Source organism: Lepidochelys kempii, chromosome 10 (genome assembly GCF_965140285.1).
Source record: "Lepidochelys kempii isolate rLepKem1 chromosome 10, rLepKem1.hap1, whole genome shotgun sequence".
NCBI lineage: Eukaryota > Metazoa > Chordata > Testudines > Cheloniidae > Lepidochelys > Lepidochelys kempii.
In genome coordinates, this window is record NC_136389.1 from 1,908,813 (window position 1) to 1,928,048 (window position 19,236).

Below are 19,236 nucleotides of genomic sequence, written 5' to 3' on the forward strand. Positions count from 1 at the left end.
TCCCTGGAGGGCTTTAACTACCAGCAGGGTCTACGTGGACCAATTAACACACTTTAGAAATCACATCCCCCAGAGCACATTACCCCACCGTGTAGATACGCTATAGGGGAATTGATTTACCTTGCCACCAAAGGGGCAAGGTAGAGGCTCCACCTTGAAGGGATGAAATGCTGAGAGCAAAGGGTTGGCTGCCTGGGTCCTCTATAAACAACCATGTCTTGTTATTTGAAGAGGCACCTTCTCCCACAAGGCATACCTTCTTCCAACTTCCTGATTAAATTCTATGCCAAATCAAAACAAAAATTCCCCCACATCTTCCGGGGCTTTGCCAAAGGTGTGTGCTGCAATCAGGTGGTCATTTCCCAGAAGTTACACCTCATTAACACTATAAATATGCTGTGATTTATAGTGAGAAAGGCAGGGCTCCTTGGACAGCGGATTCTCCGGGGTTCTGTCTGGAACAAAGCTCGGGAACTGAAACATGCTTTTCTTTTGTGGGGTGACATTCTAAATGAAACATGTCAAGGGCTTTCCCACTTTCCTATGCAACCAGGATGGTAACATCTCCCTGGCTCACGACCTGCCATGCTCTTAAGGCGGGGCCTTTCCCAGCCTCTCCTCCATTTAGTTGGATGAAACCAGGACTATGACCTCAGTCAGCTCCTCCCTCTGCTCCATGACGAAGTTTAACGTCTGAAAGGGAAGAAGGATGCCAGGCCTCATATGCACAATGGAGAGCCGTGATGTACATATATACACAGCTTGGCTTCCCACCAGGTCATCCTGCATGACCTCTGGGCATTGTTCCCAGTGGAAGCCGTGAGCCTGGCCTTGCCAGCTTGCAGCGGGATGTGGTGAAGCTGGTATGTTCTCAGCCTGTTAGGGCCACTGAGATATGTCACCAATTGTGCTTCACATTTTTGGTAGCAGTGAGGAGTTTGGGGGCCTGTGTGTCACTCGGCTAGACCAATGCTGCACACTGGCTTCCTGAGCTTTATGCAAGAAATGAGGCTTTAAAGAATGAAAGTTTTCGCTGCAGACAGAACAGTTTACAACCCCTCTCTGAGGCAAGGAGCCAGCATGTTCCAACACAATAGGAGTTCTAGAGCATTTTACGTCTTTGCGGCTTTCCAAAATCACTAGTTAGGCAGAGTAGCCCCAACACCTCTCACGAAGCTGAGGGTTTTAGCAAGTGTGCCCACTAGACACACTTTGCATTTGAACTGACATTCCAGTATGTGAAAAGCTGTTTGGTTGATTTAAAATTACTGAAGCATCCAGTTCTCTGAAGGTGGGGAGTTCCCCCAGGGTCACACCCATCAGAAAACTGCAACATGTGCCCTGGTTAGAAGTTACTTTTGTAACTAAGCGAGAGCAAGCTCAGGAATAAGCCATTACATGTTACATACTTTAGAAGGCTGCACTCCATCATCCATGCAGCTGCATCACACCTGTCCTTGCTGATGCCACTTGAAGGGCAGAAAACCCTGGCATGGCTGTACAAGCATGGGTATGTGGGGGGAGGGTTAATTCAAGCTTCAATTACTGTATACATGCAGAATCCTAAATGCCAGAAAGGCAGAGAAAAGGGGCGGAAAACAGCTGTTCAATACACCCCAGCCTTCATGCGCTCAAAGAGTCCAAGACAATTTTTGTACTAGCTTACACAGCTCCATCCTGTGTAACAGCAACATCTCTTCCTCCTTTTCACCAATCACTTATTTGAGGAGCAGATGAGAATGTCAATTATCTTAAAATCCATTTCTTTGCCACTAGGGCAGCAGTCTCAGTTAGTGACGACTCAGGTCGATTTTGTAAGTCTCCCAGGAGAAGGAGACGGAGGAAGGGTGCCGCGTTGCTTCCACATCAGTTAGTTACTGGATGCAGCGAATACTCTCATGCTTATGCAATTGGATAGCCCCTGTTAGATTCACATCACCCGTGTGTATTGCCAGTCTGCTGAGCACAGGTTGCTGGATTAAATGCACACATGGCCTGAAGTTCTGATCTTAGAAATATGTGGTTCCCCAATGTCAGGTTTAAGTCTGTGCTGGCTCCTGATTCCAAAGGCTTCTGGGGCCATCTCAGCTGACAGGACCTTTGGCGATGAATCGCTGGAGGGTGCATATTTTGGCAGCAACAGACTGTAAACAGCTTGTGGTGCTGAGGAATTTTCTGGCTTGAGAAGGGCCAACATCCAGATGCGTAACATCCAGGCTGTGCTTGGCCAGGAGCCACCACCTCATGTCAAGATTTTATCTGTCATCAACTGAAGAACACTGGGTCTGGGTCAATACTTTGGGCCACTCTGCACTAGGAGCACTTTACCAACGCCAGGATACTCTAGACTTATAGACGGGCAGGACTGGAAGGGACCGTAACAGGCCATCTAGTGTAGGCCCCTGCACTCAAGGCAAAGCACTCCTCGCGTGGAGGCAGCTATACTGCCAAAGCAGGGTTTTTGCCGGTACAGCTAACTCCCCATTTAACCAAAACCTTATTATCCAAATCCCTTTTTGTCCCCCAGCATGAGACACACGCCCTCTGCAGCAATCGCATGCTTGGAGACAAGGAAGGGTTTTGGATAATGCAGTGGTACACAGATAATAGAGAAGAGACCCCCCAAAGACTGCATGGAAGAAGAGGATGAGCACTTAGCCATGGGGAAGGCCACTCTGCTGCTGAATGGCTTCTGCCTTGTAGATTATCCAACCTCCCAATTATCTGAATAAAGTCTGTGACCCACCTGCTACGCGAATAGTCAGGAGTGTACGGTACAGCTCACTCCACACACACACGCACTGCAACAAAACAAGCTATACTGGTAGAAGCAACATTCTGCTGGTATGTACACTCAGGCTTTGGGTGGCACAGCCATGGCAGTCATGGATCACAGCTCTTCACACCCCGGACTGACATAGCTCTGCTGGCCGACCTGGCCGTCGACAGGAAATCTGCCAGGAAAACCCAGGTGTTGCAAACATGGAATAGATGACTCATGCTCGTCCCTGTTAGCCAGCAGTGCTCAGCTAATGGCCCAGGGTGGTGTCCTGCAGCCCCAGGCTGGCCGACGTGGCACTGACATCCTGACCATAACCAGTAATTAAAGATCCCATGGTACGTTTGACAAGACTTAGGCTCGGTGTTCCACTTTGGGTAATTACATTCTACCGACAAAAAATTCCCATTGCAGCTTCTATTTCACACGGGATTCTTCACTTCCTGCCCAAAGCTGTTGTGTAGTGCTGCAGAACAGCTGGGAAGGTTCACATCAGAGGAAGGTGAAGTGGTCTGTACATCCAGCCTTCACTCAGTCTTTCTACAGCACCACAGAGAGGGCTCAGAGCTTTACCGAACACAGTAGAAGTCCCTGTCCAGAAGAGTTCACAGTCTCACGTCCTGATCCTGCAGTTGGATCCACTAGCAAGGAGCCCAACTGGGCTTCTTGGGGCACAGGGCTCCACGCTAGAACACTGGATTGAAGGTTCGGGGCCTAAGTTAGATCATAAGGTGAGGGTGGCATTAGGACAGTTCATGTTTGGTGGCTTTTTGCTGGTGGTTTGTTTGCTTTGCTTTTTAATACTAAGGAACTAGAGCTTTGGGGTGCTGGCAGGCGGCAGCCAGAGGGGCCAGGAAGTTGCCAGCATAAGACACAGTAGAAGTAAGATTCTCGGAAGGCTGTGGAGAGCAGGAAGGCTCAGTGTGCTGGAGGGAAGATGGGTCTAAGCATGGGAGACCTGCACTGCAGGCTGGTCTGCACTTGCACGTCTGACAGAAATAAGCATGTCAGTTAGGGGTGCGAATTTTTGCTGACATTCCAACCCAGGGCAAACCCATGAGCAGGGGCATTTACAGCAGCATAAAGGTGCCTTGGAGTGGTATGGATTATTTCAGTTCCTAATCTGGAACAAGCTATTGTGGGCTAAAGCCCTTTAACACTTGTATAACTGCACCTGCATAGGACAGGCTTGTCAGTCTATGCCTGCATGGGTAAAGTGGCTAAACTTCTAAGTGTGAGCAAGCAGCCCCTAGAGCAAAGAGGGATGCAGCCAGAGAGGTCCCACCACTCTCTCCAGGCTCAGTGGGCAGGGGCAAAGGTGCTGCCTGTATGCGTGAGTCACCCTGTACTTAGAGTTTTTTCATTCAGTAGAACACACAATCAGTGCTGGTCAGAAACCATTTCTTGTAGCCCCAGAGGAGACACTAACAGTGCAGAGGAACCCTTTAGCCATAAGGACAAGATTTAACTCAGAGCTTCGGGGCTTCAGGCAAGAACCACAAACACTTTCCTGTTCATTGTATCATCATATGTTGCAGATGAAGTGCAAATCTTCTTGCTCACTTGCCGTAATGCACATTCCCAGGAGACAGGGCCTGCACTGAGTATGGGGCTGAATGTCTGCTCCAGGGGGGAAGTCAATCTCATGGGTTTATTTTGATTTGGCTTCTGAGCTGTGACTTTCTAGAGACGCTGGACTTATGACTTATTGCAATATGTAACCCACTAACAAACCTCTCCCAGCTGCTCCTCTGCCCATTTCCTCCCTATGACAGGAGGGGTGTTAACCGGCCACTTCGCCTTCAATGGTCTCTTGAAACATGCTAAACAAATCTGTTCAAAGCCTGTAGTTAGCAGTGATACTGTTAGTTTCTCAGACCTGAGGAAAAGCTCTGTGTTGAAAGTTGGGCGTGGCTACACTTGCAGATGTAGAGCGCTGTGAGTTAAACCCGCCTTCGGAGAGTGCAGTAGGGAAAGCGCTGCAGTCTGTCCACGCGGACAGGAACAAACCCACTGGTGTGGCCACATTTGCGGCACTTGCAGCAGCATTGGGGGTGGTGCATTGTGGGCAGCTATCCCACAGAGCCCCTCTTCCCATTCTGGTGCTGGGGCTTGTGGGAAGGGGGTGGGGCATTCTGGGTCCTGTCCCAACACCCCCTGATGCATCCGTTCGCATCCCAGCAATCCCTGGGCTTCTGTCCACATTTGGCGCCATCTTTCAACAGTTTTTGTACTGCCCGCTCTGTCTTCCCTTTCGGTTTGCGGGAATGGAGCCCGAAGTGCTGAGGAATATGCTGACACGTCTCGCCAGCGCATCACGTTTGGCAGTCGAGTTATTCCTTATGATCCAAAGTGACAGTGAGGGCTCCGACAATATCAACTCGAGAAACGCATATGACACGAGTTTGCTTGTGGCATTCACGGACACGCTCACCACCGTGAAACGCCGCTTTTGGGCTCAGGAAACAAGCACTGAGTGGTGGGATCACATCATCATGCAAGTCTGGGATGACGAGCAGTGGCAGCAGAACTTTTGGATGAGAAAAGCCACTTTCATGGGACTGTGTGAGGAGCTCGCCCCCACCCTGTAGCGCAAGGACATGAGCTTGAGAGCTGCCCTGCGGGGGTGGCTATTGTAATCTGGAAGCTGGCAACTCCAGACAGCTACCGATCGGTCGCTAATCAGTTTGGAGTGGGAAAGTCAACCACTGGAATCGTGTTGATTCAAGTTTACAGGGCCATTAATTGCATCCTGCTCAGAAGAACCGTGACTCCGGGTAACATGCATGACACTGTGGCTTGTTTTGCACAAATGGGTTTCCCTAACTGCGGAGGGGCGATAGATGGGATAGAATTCTGGCACCAGCCCACCTAGCCTCCGAGTACATTAATCGGAAGGGCTATTTCTCAATGGTTCTTCAGGCGCTTGTGGATCACCGTGGGCGTTTCACTGACATTAACACAAGCTGGCCCAGAAAGGTGCACGATGCACGCATCTTTCGGAACACTGGCCTGTCCAGGAAGCTGCAAGCTGGGACTTTTTTCCGAGACCAGAAGATCACCGTAGGGCAAGTCGAAATGCCCATTGTGATCCTTAGAGATCCCACTTACCCTTTAATGCCATGGCTCATGAAACCCTACACAGGGAGCCTTGACAGTAGCAAGGAGCAGTTCAACAACAGGCTGAGCCAGTGCAGAATGACTGTGGAATGTGCTTTTGGCCATTTAAAGAGCCGCTGGCGCTCTCTGCATGGGAAGCTGGACCTGGCCGATGACAGCATCCCTGTGGTTACATCCGTGTGCTGTACCCTCCATAACATTTGTGAAGGGGAGGGTGAACGATTCACTCAGGCATGGAACTCGGAGGTTCAACACCTGGAGGCTGAATTTGAACAGCCAGAGAACAGGGCTATTAGAGGGGCCCAGCGCAGGGCTGCAAGGACTAGGGATGCCTTGAGGGAGCAATTTGAGGCTGAAAGCCAGCAGTAATGTCTGGTGCCCTGCAAGGGAGTGAAGTGCAATGGTTCCAATGTTAGTAGGAATCTGTGCTTGCTGCGCTGACTTGCAGTGCCTGTTTCTTTCCTGGGCTAAGGTATCTTTTACTTTATGCAATAATAAAGAATGTTTTCAAAGCCAAAAAATCCATTTATTGAAAAGAAAATTCATTTATTGAAAAGAAACACAACTGCTTGGGAAACAGAAAGGGCTAAGGGGTGGGGTGGGGAATGGTACAATCACAGATTTGCTTTTGTCCTGTTATCATACTCAGCCGTGCAATGAGTGCTGCACTTCAGGATGGCTATACTGCCTGGTGATGGGGGCTGAGTGCAGTGGGTCAGGGTCGTAGTTTTCAGGGCTGGGTGGTGAACCTACAGGTGTTGGAGGCAGCTGGTGGCGGTAAGAACCCCAATGTTGGGGAAAGTGAGTTGGAGGTGACATGGGGGCACAAGGGAAAGAGTTTTGGGACAGAGGCTGCAGGGGCAGGGCGGGCATGGAAATGTCCTGGATCAAGTCCGCTTGGCGCTCCATTATGCTTATCAGCCAATCCGTGCTTTGCTGCCAGAGCACCGCGCTTTTGTGCCAGCCCTCCTCATTCTGCTGGCAGATCTTCCTTTCACTGTCCTGCCACTCCTGCACTTTTTGATTTTCATTTCTTGAATGCTGCATTACTTCATGCAGCATGTCTTCCTTGGTTCTACGTGGCCTCTTTTTGATTCTTTGGAGTCTTTCGGCCGGTGATAACACGGACGGCTGAGATCTCAAGGTTGCATCTGTAAAGGCAAAATGCATCACTTGACAGAGGCAGCATTGTTCACACCAGACAGAGCAATGATTCCCCTGTACATAAGGGCAAGCACAGTCTACACAATAGCATAATTTGCCTGTCCCAAAGCAAGCACACATAACCCACGGGAGCCCCAAAATGGTGAGTAAGCACAGGGTCAAGGGGGACTGATTGTTTCATGACTGTACTGTCCTCTGGGGTTCTGTGCCTTGGGGAGAGCCAACAGCGGCAAGGGCCCCTATACTGAACACTGTCCCCACATTTTCAACAGGAGTCCATCCCGGAAGAGATCTTGCTGCTGAGGGTGACCTGGGAAGCAAGGGGGGTCTTCTACTGCAGTGTGGCTTCTGCCCTGGCCCATATGCAGCTTGCTTGGATGAATGCACTATAAGGTGGGTAGAAAGCTGGCTAGATTGTCGGGCTCAACGGGTAGTGATCAATGGCTCCATGTCTAGTTGGCAGCCGGTATCAAGTGGAGTGCCCCAAGGGTCGGTCCTGGGGCCGGTTTTGTTCAATATCTTCATAAATGATCTGGAGGATGGTGTGGATTGCACTCTCAGCAAATTTGCGGATGATACTAAACTGGGAGGAGTGGTAGATACACTGGAGGGGAGGGATAGGATACAGAAGGACCTAGACAAATTGGAGGATTGGGCCAAAAGAAATCTGATGAGGTTCAATAAGCATAAGTGCAGGGTCCTGCACTTAGGATGGAAGAATCCCATGCACCGCTACAGACTAGGGACTGAATGGCTCGGCAGCAGTTCTGCGGAAAAGGACCTAGGGGTGACAGTGGACGAGAAGCTGGATATGAGTCAGCAGTGTGCCCTTGTTGCCAAGAAGGCCAATGGCATTTTGGGATGTATAAGTAGGGGCATAGCGAGCAGATCGAGGGACGTGATCATTCCTCTCTATTCGACATTGGTGAGGCCTCATCTGGAGTACTGTGTCCAGTTTTGGGCCCCACACTACAAGAAGGATGTGGATAAATTGGAGAGAGTCCAGCGAAGGGCAACAAAAATGATTAGGGGTCTAGAACACATGACTTATGAGGAGAGGCTGAGGGAGCTGGGATTGTTTAGCCTGCAGAAGAGAAGAATGAGGGGGGATTTGATAGCTGCTTTCAACTATCTGAAAGGGGGTTCCAAAGAGGATGGCTCTAGACTGTTCTCAGTGGTGGCAGATGACAGAACGAGGAGTAATGGTCTCAAGTTGCAGTGAGGGAGGTTTAGGTTGGATATTAGGAAAAACTTTTTCACTAAGAGGGTGGTGAAACACTGGAATGCGTTACCTAGGGAGGTGGTAGAATCTCCTTCCTTAGAGGTTTTTAAGGTCAGGCTTGACAAAGCCCTGGCTGGGATGATTTAACTGGGAATTGGTCCTGCTTCGAGCAGGGGGTTGAACTAGATGACCTTCAGGGGTCCCTTCCAACCCTGATATTCTATGATTCTATGATTCTATGCCTGTGTGCAGCAATGGCCCCCTGGCCCCTCATGGCACAGTGGTGGGGACATGTTAGTCTGACTGGGACAAGGACCACAGTGGCTCTCCCACAAAACCTGCGCAAGCACATTGCCCAAGTTCTGGCTGAGACCTCTGAAGAGATCACTGAGGCCGATTACCACGATGTGAGATCACATCAATGCCCTATTCCGCATCGAGCCATGCATGCAGCCCTAACCCTCCTCGCCCCAAGAGCCCGCACCAAATAACTTCCTTCCCAAAATAAAAGCCGCTTACCGGGAACCTCCTCTGGTGTTTGTCCTTCCCCAAGCACTGGCCACCGTAACTGGCTACCTTCCTCCTGGCTTGAGAACAGCTCCTGGCTGCATGCATCTAGGGATGCCGGGGCATCTTCCTCCTCCGGAGCACCCTCGCTCCCGCTTTGCTCCTCCTCCTCCTGTCTTGTTGGACTGGGCTCTGAAGTATCCAGGGTGGCCCCCGGAGTGGAGGTGGGGTTGCCCCCAAGTATTCTGTCCAGCTCTTTGTAGAAACAGCAGGTCGTGGGGGTAGCACCAGGGCGGCTGTTTGCCTCGCAGGCTTTGCGATAGGCATTCCGCAGCTCCTTCACTTTAACCCTGCACTGCAGTGCATCTCGGCCATGGCTCCTTTCCATCATGGCCCTTGATATCTGCCCGAAGATACTGTAATTCCTATGGCTGGAGCGCAGCTGGGACTGGTCAGTTTCCTCCCCCCTAACACTGATGAGGTCCAGCACTGCGCCATTGCTCCATACTGGGGATCGCCTGGTGCGTGGAGGCATGGTCATCTGGAAAGATTTGCAGAGAGCACTCCACGCCTGGCTGAGCAAACAGGAAGGGGATTTTCAGAATTCCCAGATGATTTAACGGGCGGGTCTGACGGTTGGTCACCTGAGGGCAGGGCAGTAGAGTTCAAAGTGATGACCAGAGTGGCTAGCACAGGCATTGTGGGACACGTCTGGAGGCTGACCAGAGCGCACTATAGGACCAGGGCGTCCATGCTGGCGCCGCGGCACTCCAGCGGGGGCGCAGCAAACGTTATTCCCCTCGCCGAGGTGGAGACCAGCCGCGCTGTAGCCGCGGAGTCAGAGCGCTCTACGTGCCTGGCCAGCGTGGACGCGTCGTGCGTTAGTGCACCCTGGGCTCCTTTACTGCTCTGTAACTCACAAGTGTAGCCAAGCCCTCGGTCTCTCTCACGTACAGAAGCTGGTCCAATAACAGATATCACCTCACCCCCTTGTCTCTCTAATACCCTGGGACCAACACGGCTACAACACTACATGCAATTCCTAGTGTTGGCGATCCAGCCATTAGCCAACCGGAGATCATCCATGTCCTGTGGCGATCCAGCTGCTACTAACCACATTGTATGCAGTGTAGTTGTAGCCATGTCTATCTGTCACTCTGTATCTGACCTTTCAGGCCTCAGCCTCCAAGGAAACTTGCACAACACTTTCAAAAGATGAGCCCAGGAGCCTACATTCATAACTCTGACAGCCAGACACTAAAACTCATGAACTGACCAGAGACGCTGGATTTATGGCTTATTACAACGATCCGTAACCCACTAGCCCCCATTTTTGTCCTATAACTGCAGAGGTGTTAACGGGGCTCTCTACCTTCAATAGACCCTTACAGCATGTGCTAACTACCTATGCTAAACACTCTGTCCCACCTGGCATTTTGCTGTGATGCTGAATGTTCCTTTCCATTGTGTAAAGAGTTGTCACTTTGGATGGGCTATCACCAGCAGGAGAGTGAATTTGTGTGGGGGGGTGGAGGGTGAGAAAACCTGGATTTGTGCTGGAAATGGCCCACCTGATGATCACTTTAGATAAGCTATTACCAGCAGGACAGTGGGGTGGGAGGAGGTATTGTTTCATATTCTCTGTGTATATATAAAGTCTGCTGCAGTTTCCACGGCATGCATCCGATGAAGTGACCTGTAGCTCACGAAAGCTCATGCTCAAATAAATTGGTTAGTCTCTAAGGTGCCACAAGTACTCCTTTTCTTTTTGCGAATACAGACTAACACGGCTGTTACTCTGAAACCTGTTTCTTTCCTGTGGCTCTGAGAGCCCTGACGAAGAGCTTGGTGTGGCTCCAAAGCTTGTGTGTCTCACTAACAGAAGCTGGTCATAAAAGATATTCCCTTTGTCTCACTAACCACATTATCATTCTGAGCCACTTGCTACCCAGCATCTCCCAGGGCTCTGCAGCCACACAGCATTCCCTGAATGTCAAACTCGGCCCATTTCACCCAGGCTGTGAATCCTGCCCTCTTTTCCATGCTCTCCAGCTGAGCATTCCCACTCACTAACTCCTCAAACAACTAAGCTGCCTGTTCAAATGCATGAGGTTCCATCCCTGGGCAGACACACAGAGCACCTCTAAGACTGTAAGCCAGGATACTCCCTACTGAAGCCACGGGCCAGGCTTCAGAGTAACAGCCGTGTTAGTCTGTATTCGCAAAAAGAAAAGGAGGACTTGTGGCACCTTAGAGACTAACCAATTTATTTGAGCATGAGCTTTCGTGAGCTACAGCTCACTTCATCGGATGCATACTGTGGAAAGTACAGATATTACAACAGAAAAAAAACACACTCTGGGGACTGTGTTTGGCCCATGGCCACACTCTTGTGTTAAGTGAAGATGTTCCTAGCTGGAGGCAGACTGGGAAGTGATACAGAAATTCCTCCCTGCTTAGGCTGTCCGCCAGAAGTGCCTCACCTGGGAGGCTGGAGGGAAGTAGAAGAGCCCAACACCCTGGTAAAATAGGGGTGAACACAATGACTAGCTAGGCTTTCCCACTGAACCGACATGCCAAGGATACCTGGGAACATAAGTTTGTGGAGAACAGTCCTATGATTCCTGGGGATTCCTGGCATCCCATTGGTTCGAATGGACTTTCCACTGAAAGCTGCTCCCAAGAAGCACATCCAGCACATTCCACCAGCACTGATGGGGTTAAAAACTCCACCACTCCAGAGGCTAACACCCACATTTCAATGGTCCCCAAACAAGTTCTGAAGTTAAATGCCTCATTAAGGTAAGTGGGGCTGAGCATCTTAAGAAACATGCCTAGGGAAAAGCTATTCAGTCTGTAAAGACTGTTCAGAGCACAGACGGGAGTCCTGGGAGCCTGCAGACAGATCCGTGGAGCAATAGGACATCATTTGAATGTTTCCCTTTCATCTCAAGGGGGTTTTAAACTCGAACCTTAATTATCACTATTTAAATATCAGCAGAGTTCAAGGTTAGACTCCCAACCCTCTTAAATATCAGAAACACCAAGCTAATATTTGTCCAGTCGGGCAAGATAGTTCCTCATGTTCCATTCATATCCAATGGGACAGATTGTTAATACAAAGCCACATGATCTGACCATACAAACAGAATATTTCGCTACCAGATATTCTTTTGATTATTCGCACAGCTAAGGTGCCACTATCTAAAGGACTTTGTCCACACTAGCTAATCCCGGTACAATTGACACAAAGTCTAATTGGCACAACACTGAGAGTGGCTGCTGAAGCCTGACAGCTGTCTACACTAGGCTCCTAAAATTGCATGTACCAGGACCTCAGTGGAAACTTTTTTGTAAAAACACCTACTGCAGACACAGTTCAACAGCGAGCAGTAAAGTGGCCTTTACAGTCAGAGCTACAGTGCAAAGAGTTGGACTCCGAGGTGTTTTCTTAAAAATGGTCCACAGCAAAGGCCATTTGGGTTAATAAGACTGTAAATATTTATGATCCACTTTCCTTGTCACTAGCAATAAGAACTGGTACTTGAATCTGTAGAACAGGTCATTCCCTAAGCCGGTGCCTACACACCAGAGCTACAGGACCTTGAGAAATACAGGTGGATTGAATTACACAAAGCAGGCCCCTCCTCTGCCTACAGATTTGGCCAAAAAATCCCAAACTTCAGTTGGCCCCAGACGCCTAACAGATGCATCAGTGAATGTTTGTAATGTGCTTTGAAATGGAAAATGCCATGTAAGTGTTAAGGAGAATTAATTATCATGACCAGTTCATTCACATTTCAGCTGCTGTTCTTCTCTGGCCGGCTGGAGTCTGGCTGCGGTAGGTGCATGAGCAGCAGTACATGGCTGTGTGGGGAAAGCCATCCCACAGGTGCCAAAGAACACAGTGACAATCAGATCCACAGGTGCAGAGCTGTGCAAATAACTCAGTTTTCGATTGCTAGATGAATTGTTCAGCAAATCAAAAAAGTAAAAACAAAAATTCATTTGGTGTTTAACAAAAAGTGTAATTTGATCTAAAATGAAACATTTGGTTTTTGAGGGAATTAAACCTTTTTTAATGGAAGTAAAATTAAAAACTGAGCAACTGAAACATTTTTCGATTTAAAATGTGGAAACTGAATGTCGAGATTTTTTCAGATTTTTTTTTTCCAAACCAAACCAATTTAGTGAATTTGATACAAATTCACAAAATGTTTCAGTCAATCCAAATCTGCGCTTTTCAGGGAAAAACAGTTTCAGCCAAACAATTTTGCCCAGCTTTACTCTAGAGCTACGAGTTGTTTCCTTGCGCCATCTCCCCGTCAGTGCGGGCCCCCTAGGTGGGTGACTGTCCTGCCCCAGGGCCTGAGCCCCAGCCCTGGTGCAAAGAGGGAGACACTGCAGCCAGCACACAGCCCACAAGGATGGGACATTTTTGCCTTTATTTTTTGTTGTTTTGTTCCTCTAATAATTGCAGGCGACAGAATTGCTCCAAATATCTGAGATATACTTGTAACTCTGCTACAGCCTTTGAAATGGGATGTGCTCAACGCGGGAACACTGGAGAGATAGACAGCCACTGAAATCACTAATTTCTGTTTCAAATTATCCTTCCTAGCTCCCTCAACATCTCAGACCGAAGGGACGGGTCCGCTCATTAGAATACCAGGTGGAAGCCACACCTTCCATCTCCAGCAGGGTACCTGAACCTAGCCCACAATGCTCTGCACTGAGGGCTGTAGCAGGTGATATAGAACATGGTTGTTTTCTCAGAATGGATCTTGGATAACCCCTGGAAGAGCAGTATCTTTTCTTTAAATGTTGGAATGTTATCACATGAGGATAGGCAGGACTTTTGCTACAAGCAAACCGAGATGAATGAACCATACCTGTAGGACTGGAGAAGACACTACAAGACATAAGAACATAAGAACGGCCAGACTGGGTCAGACCAAGGGTCCATCCAGCCCAGCATCCTGTCCTCCAACAGTGGCCAATGCCAGGTGCCCCAGAGGGAATGAACAGAACAGGGAATCATCAAGTGATTGTCGCCCTTTCCCAGCTTCTGGCAAACAGAGGCTAGGGACACCATCCCAACCCATCCTGGCTAATAGCCATTGATGGACCTATCATCCATGAATTTATCTAGCTCTTTTTTGAACCCTGTTATGGTCTTGGCCATCACAACATCCTCTGGCAAGGAGTTCCATGGGTTGTCTGTGTGTTGTGTGAAGAAATACTTCCTTTGTTTGTTTTAAACCAGCTGCCTATTAATTTCATTTGGTGGCTCCTAGTTCTTGTGTTACGAGAAGGAGTAAATAACACTTCCTTATTTACTTCCTCCACACCAGTCATGATTTTATAGACCTCAATCATATCTCCCCTTAGTCATCTCTTTTCCAAACTGAAAAGTCCCAGTCTTATTCATCTCTCCTCATACAGCAGCCGTTCCATATCTCTAATCATTTTTGTTGCCCTTTTCTGAGCCTTTTCCAATTCCAGTAGATCTTTTTTGAGACGGGGCGAGCACATCTGCATGCATTATTCAAGGTGTGGGCATACCCTGGATTTATATAGAGGCAATAGGATATTTTCTGTCTTATTATCTGTCCCTTTCTTAATGATTCCCAACATTCTGGTCACTTTTTTGACTGCCGCTGCGCATTGAGTGGATGTTTTCAGAGAACTATCCACAATGACTCCAAGATCTCTCTCGAGTGGTAACAGCTAACTTAGACCCCATAATTTTATACATATAGTATAAAAGACATAGTTCTGGATCAGAGAGGATTCTCAGCCTTCTGATTACAAGAGATACCCAGAGCCTCTCAGAGGAAATAAAGGGGGGAAATCCCAGCAATTGACTAGCTGGTCTCAAGGCTGAGCTTGAGACCCAGATATGACCCATGTATATATATCTCCACCCCAAAGTACTGGAAGAGTCAGGGTCCTGCAGCTCTTACCCAGTTCAGGCACGATGGCTCATCTGTGCACGTGCTGCATGGCAAGGCCCTGCCCTCAGGTTAAAGGCCAAAAAGCTGTGCCCAACTCCAGGCCTGACTGACACTGAAATTCCATTCACAATGATGTATTTTGGCTCCCATTAATGACTACGATTGATGTCTCTAAATCCTGCATAAGAAGCCAAAGCAGTGTGCAATACTATTCCATTACAGGGGTAAATGCCTACATGAAGTAGAATTGCTAGTTAACATTCATTCCATGCCTTTCCGTCAGGGTTTTCCATAAAATCTTAAAAAGAACAGGAGGACTTGTGGCACCTTAGAGACTAACAAATTTATTAGAGCATAAGCTTTCACTTGCATCCGATGAAGTGGGCTGTAGCTCACAAAAGCTTATGCTCTAATAAATTGGTTAGTCTCTAAGGTGCCACAAGTCCTCCTTTTCTTTTTGTGGATACAGACTAACACGGCTGCTACTCTGAAACCTGTCATAAAATCTTAAACCCTGTTATTCCCAGAATGTAATACATCCTGTATGGATCTCATAGGCTTCAAGGCACAGTGTGCTGTTACTGAAATTCCTTGTGCAACTGTCAATCATCTATTTGATTTATTGTGTCATAAATGAGTTGCTTTTACTACAGGAGAAGGCAGCTGCATTCACATGATATTCTGGTGCTTTGAAAGGTGATTTCTCCACTGCTATCCAGGGCGTTTGACAATGGACATGGATCAAACTGGCTATTCAAGACCAGATTATAAACTCAAAGTCACTGAAGCCCGAACATACATTAGTGAATAACACAGGATTAAAACCATTCTCTAATGCATTGTATTCGTTTCCCTGTAACTCAGGTAGCCACTCCAGCTCTCATTCAGACTCATGCTGAAATCAGGCCATGGGCAGTGCTGCTGTTTTACTGCAAGGTTTGCACTATTCAGAGCTTTTCTTAAAGCCCCAGCTCCTGAGAATCTTGGCTTCCTTCCCCCTCTCCCCTCCCCCCCCCCCCCAGTAAGTTTCCATCTCTCAGACTTGTGGAGAAAAGCTTGAGATCAAGAACTCCAAAGGCTCAAAAACCAGAAGGCAAATACACAAGATTGCAAAATTAATTATCTTTAAAAGCTCATGGTTATTATGTGCCTGACTTCTGATTTTTGAACACTTGCTGCTCTGCTGGGGATCTGTGCTCTTTCCCATTGAGTGTGTACTGGGCTCAGACATTACATGGAGGTCTGTAGTGGGGTTATAGTCTTTAAAGCACAAAAGAAACAGAACAATATTAAAACCCAGAATGATCAGGCCACCCCCACAACCTCCGGTTCCTAGTTGTTGCCTTATGACAACAAGTTATGAGAGGAAGAACCACTTCACAAAGCTGGGGGAGGTAAAGAGAAACTGGACGCATGCGCACACACACACAAACAGCGCGAACACACACAGCACACACATATACACACACACTCCAGATTCTGTGAAAAAAGGAAAGAAATACATTGAAAACACAAAAAGAAAAGGAGGATTTGTGGCATCTTAGATAGTCTAACAAATGTATTTGAGCATAAGCTTTTGTGAGCTACAGCTCACTTCATCAGATGTATTCAGTGGAAAATACAGGGGGGAGATTTATATACACAGAGAACATGAAACAATGGGTGTTACCATACGCACTGTAACGAGAGTGATCAGGTAAGGTGAGCTATTACCAGCAGGAGAGGGGTGGGAGGGGGAGAAATCTTTTGTAGTGATAATCAAGGTGGGCCATTTCCAGCAGTTGACAAGAACGTCTGAGGAACAGTGTGGGGGGCGGGAAATAAATATGGGAAAATAGTTTTACTTTGTGTAATGACACATCCACTCCCAGTTCTATTCAAGCCTAATTTAATGGTGTCCAGTTTGCAAATTAATTCCAATTCAGCATTCTCTCGTTGGAGTCTGTTTTTGAAGTTTTTTTGTTGAAGAATTGCGACTTTTCAGCTAGCTGCTGTGGGCAGCATCGTAACCACTGAATTGCTGCCTGACTGCAAAATGCCCCCTTCATAGAAAAAACAACGAGGAGTCTTTGTGGCACCTTAGAGACTAACAAATTTATTTGGGCATAAGCTTTTGTGGGTAGAACCCACTTCATCGGATGCATGGAGTGAAAATACAGGAGCAGGTATAAATACATGAAAGGATGGGGGGTTGCTTTACCAAGTGTGAGGTCAGTCTAATGAGTTAAATCAATTAACAGCAGGATACCAAAGAAGGAAAAATAACTTTTGAAGTGGTAAGAGAGTGGCCCATTACAGACAGTTGACAAGAAGGTGTGAGTAATAGTAGGGAGAAATTAGTATTGGGGAAATTAAATTTAGGTTTTGTAATGACCCAACCACTCCCAGTCTCTATTCAGGCCTAATCTGATGGTATCCAGTTTGCAAATTAATTCCAGTTCTGCAGCTTCACGTTGGAGTCTGTTTCTGAAGTTTTTTTGTTGAACAATTGCCACTTTTAGGTCTGTTATTGAGTGACCAGAGAGATTGAAGTGACCTTCTCAAACCTTCTTGTCAACTGTCTGTAATGGGCCACTCTCTTACCACTTCAAAAGTTATTTTTCCTCCCTTGGTATCCTGCTGTTAATTGATTTAACTCATTAGACTGACCTCACACTTGGTAAAGCAACCCCCCATCCTTTCATGTATTTATATCTGCTCCTGTATTTTCACTCCATGCATCCAATGAAGTGGGTTCTAGCCCACAAAAGCTTATGCCCAAATAAATTTGTTAGTCTCTAAGGTGCCACAAGGACTCCTCGTTGTTTTTGCTGATACAGACTAACACGGCTACCACTCTGAAACCTCCCTCCACAGAAGACAATTCAGACAGTTCCTCCATCCAACACAGTCATACAAGAGTACAGAAGGGACATAAGCAGACAAATCCCAGGATCCACCCCATATAGATTTCTTACAGGGATAAAATCACTTTGACCCCAGTCCCCCAACTCCCAGCACATGAGCACCATCACTCTGCTCAGCACCTTGCACACCATGGGCCGTTCTAACTGAAGATCCCACCCCCCCGCAATTTCTACTGCATCGAGATGGTTCCAGATTTTCTGAAAACAATAAAAATGTTGTTCACAAAAAAGGAAAATGCTTCAACAGGTTCCTTTACTGTTTCTGTGAGATGAGCATCTCCAACAGGCAGGACAAGTGTGGTAACTTAGCCTTACTTAAAGCTACACCTTAGGAACATGGGAATTGCCAAACTGAATCAGACCAATGGTCCAGCTAGTCCAATATCCTTTCTCTGACACTGACCTGCACCAGGCCATACAGAGGAAGGGGATAACGAGAAAATCAAACAGAGAAAGGCTCTACATTCAGCTCAGAGCCTGATATGAAAGGTACAAACACCAAGAGGGGTCAGCTAATCAGACTTCAGGGAAAGGACAGTGTATGTGCGTGTGGTTGTATCATTGCCTGGCAGGAAAAGAAGAAAACAACATAAAAGAAGATGAGTACTTACCAACTAGGCAGGAAGAAGCTGGAGTCTGGAGTAAATGAAGACAACATGACCCCTTAGGACTGCCCCTGCTTCTCTCCCTCAGACTTAAAGGGCCAGCTATCAACAGAGTATGTTGGGAAAGGCTTTATGAAAGGGCAAACCAAACAAGGGGGCCCTGTGACTGCCCAGCACTTAGGAAGCACGGAGCTCTGGGACGAGAATTTCTCATCCTTTCTGAAGGCCACTGATCTGGGGCAGGAACAACCTGAGATGTCCCGAACAGGAGCCTCATGTGCTATGGAGCTGGGCTGGTTGTATCTTTCCTTAGGTTTGTTCTGTAACATAAGAGACACCCAGCTCCCTTTGGGGCACCAGTTGCTTCCTTTGCTTGAGGCTTATCAGCAGTTGGTCACAATGTGTTCATGGTCTGAAATGGAAGGAGGATCAACTTCAGCTCCAGCTCAAAAGGACCTTTGCCTCCCATATGTCTGTAGTATGAGGAGTTGAATTAAAGAAAGAGGATCAGGCTTCAGGATGGACCTAGAATAGTGTGACACCATGGGCTCAGAACTGCAAGATGAGTCCAGGCTGCTAGCTCTCCAACTGCAGAGCCCCCAGGTGTAGCAACGGCCACTTTCCTCCAACTCTTCCTGCCTGACACCTCTTTTATTGCTAATGAACCAGGAGTCCTTGGCTGTGAAACAATCCCTCATGATAAAAGTAATATTTAATAAAAGGATGGAGAGATGTTCTAAAAAACACACTTTTAAAGCCATGTGCCACAGCTGTGCCCACAAAGTCTGGGCAGACAGGTACTTAATTAATTTGAATTCCTGTCTCTTCCTGGAGGTTTTGAGTCTCAGCTCCTGGCATAAAAGAGTTAAGTGCTCAGATACCCTGGTGATGGACACAATAAAAGAACCTGAAGAGAACAGGATAATATTCTTTGATCTCTCTCACTCTCAGTCCCCAACAAAAATATTTAAACTGA